The sequence below is a fragment of the Merops nubicus genome, unplaced genomic scaffold (assembly GCF_000691845.1).
Source record: "Merops nubicus isolate BGI_N331 unplaced genomic scaffold, ASM69184v1 scaffold9495, whole genome shotgun sequence".
In the NCBI taxonomy this organism is placed as follows: Eukaryota; Metazoa; Chordata; class Aves; order Coraciiformes; family Meropidae; genus Merops; species Merops nubicus.
In genome coordinates, this window is record NW_008607614.1 from 160059 (window position 1) to 162880 (window position 2822).

General features: G+C 41.2%; 1 protein-coding gene across 1 annotated transcript in view; it reads right to left on the reverse strand.

Moving 5' to 3' along the window:
- SLC24A4 (solute carrier family 24 (sodium/potassium/calcium exchanger), member 4) overlaps positions 1 to 2822 on the reverse strand; it is a gene marked incomplete at its 5' end in the record, with an annotated part of 77499 nt that overhangs the window by 46827 nt on the left and 27850 nt on the right. The window lies entirely within an intron of this gene.

The window sequence follows — 2822 nt, forward strand, 5'->3', positions numbered from 1 at the left end:
CCAGACCTTAAGAGTGGATTACACCTTTTAAAATCCTTGAGTATGGCAGTGCTTGGATTCAAGTTGGCTAGCCTGTCAGACAGCTCTAGTTACAGCTGACATCAGCATGTATCGTCAGCCACTAATACAACTCTGCAGTCACACAATCACTGTGTGAGGCTCTTGAGTTATTTTCTAGTGCAGTTTCTCTCATCTATGTTACACTAATCCAAGATAGATCATTCAGGTTGGTTTTGCGGTGAAGACACAAGCTGAATGAGAGAAAAGGATTTTCACAACTGTGTGGTGTAGTTAAAGCCACAGCTGGGAATGATCCCTGCCAGTCTGATTTCCAGCAGTTAGTCCAACAGACTATAGACTGTGGTTTAATACAAGACTAGGCAGTTAACCAAGTAACAGCTTGGGTTTTTCAACTTGAGTTTTTTGGTGTGTTGGGTTGGGTTTGGGTTGGTTTTTGTTTTTGTTTCTCTGCCCCCTACCTCCCCCAATTTAACAGTTGAGAGAGATTTTGAAATGCATCCGCAGATGAATCAGACTTAAGCGGTTCAAAAAAAACGGTTCAGTGAGCAAAATAATTGTATGGATTTTTTTTGTCAATATGGAGATTTCAACATATTTGCACTAGGTAGACATAAATTTGAGTAAAACTCATCTCAATTCAATTTCTGTTCTCTTTAACTCGCCTTTCTTAACCATATTTCTGCTGAAAGGCCAATACTGAAATTAAGAAGCATAGCTCTACAAAAGTTAATGGAGCTTTGCTGAGTTACATCAGCTTGAGATTCCAGCCCACATAATTTTCTTTAATTAGAAAGGTTCAGAGGCATAAACAGTGCAAACATTGTAAGCGCATGATGCTGTTCTCAAGTATGAGTTCAGAACCAGGCAAAAGAATTCTGAAGTAGAAAAACGTGGATGGTGCATTTCAGCAAAGACAGAAGCACAGTTTTCATGGCTTTCTGTACCACCTATGACGCAAAAATAAAGGACCTAGACTCTGTAATGGTGCTGTGTCCCTGTAGGTCATCAACACATCCAGTCCACCAGTTGCTATTAATATCAGTCCCATTTCAATTAGACTTCTTGGTTTGTTTTTTTTGAGTCAGGCACCTACTTAAGTACTCTGATAAAGCTCCTGTGATGATTTTATCTAAAAAAAAAGAAAAAGTCACCACAAAAGACATACTTGCCTTTGCAGTTTATTTCACTGATGACAGTTCAAACTATAATTAAACAGCAAAACCACATTCTACTAGACTACAGTGCTATTTACACCGAAGAATATTTATAAGGAATTATCATTGGTAAGCAAAACAAAGTCCTACATATTGAAAAATGTATGTTGATATTCTAGCCATTAATTGTAATGACACTGATGCCGTTTTCTATTGGAATCAGACAAGTAAAGTTAACAGAAGCCAAATTCATGCAGCTGCTACAAAATCAGTACAGATCAATAAAGCCAAGCTAGCACACGGGCTCTGCTAAATGTTCAGAAACATCAGGTACTACTTTCTGTGCTACTGATGGGGAAAAGTAATGAGACATCCATGTCAGACCTTATTCCAGTTTGTAATCTAGGTGTTGTGTGCACTATACTCCGAACTGCATGGTGAACCAGTGGTAGCCCCACATCATAGAACCATTAAGGTTGGAAAAGATCTCCAAGATCATCAAGTCCTATTATCACATGACCATTAAACCATGTCCCCAAGTGCCACATCTACATGGTTTTTTTTTTTTTTTAACGTCTCCAGAGATGGTGACTCCACCACCTCCCCGGACAACTTGTTCCAATGCCTCAATACTCTTCCAGTAAAGAAATTCTTCCTGATATCCAAAAAAAACCTCCACTGGCGCAACTTGAGTCCATTTCCTCTCGTCCTATTGCTAGTAACCTGGGAGAAGAGACCAATACCCGCCTCACTACAACCTCCTTTCAGGTAGTTGACATAGATGCCATCTGAAATACTAAGGCAATCACTTAAGATGTGATGCCAGAAGAGCTGCCACACCTAAGATAAATTACTTGTTCAAAGTAATCAAAATATCCTTATTTTGCATATCAAGCCCCTTATGGAAGCATGGATAACATCCAAGTATCACAGAATTCCAGCCACATGCAGTAACATGCATGATAACATCCCAAGATGAGCTGTGGCAGTTAGGAATGTGATTGCCAGGCTGACATAAACTTGGCTATTTGCAGAAATATTTGGAAGACAGGAGATCATCTGAGGACTCAAGGACAGAGGTTGTGTTTCACACTGGAAAGGGCCTGCCCTGCTTTTTGGATGAGGCACCCTACACTTAAGGCTGGGCTGTGAATGGTGAAAATGTAAGGAAATGACAGATTCTGACACATACAGTAATAACTATAGACCTTAACAAATAGCAGCAATGTATAGCAGTGACAGAGAAGGCTGCAGCCAAGGAGGAGTGATGGGGTACTGGCCACAGGGCTCCTCTGCCACCACATCAAGTGGGAAGAAATTTGTTTGAAAGCCAAAAGCAGGCCCAGCTTCTGAGAAAAGGAGGATGGCACAGCCATGCCAGCAGGCTGAGGAGGTGTCAGTGGCAGCTGGAAGAAGCTGAGGAGGGGGTGGTAATTGTCCAAAATTAACAGTTAAAGAAGAACAATGTACCCATGAATAAGTGATATGAACAGCCACAAGACAAGTTGAATCTTTTCCTGCTAATAAGTGCAGCCTCATAAAGGTATGTTGTAGTCTGAGGCTTGGGGGCAGGACAGGTGATCTCTGGGAGCCAGGACAGTCCCAGGTGAAGCACTTTATTCCCTCCCCTTCCTCTCCACACTCTTT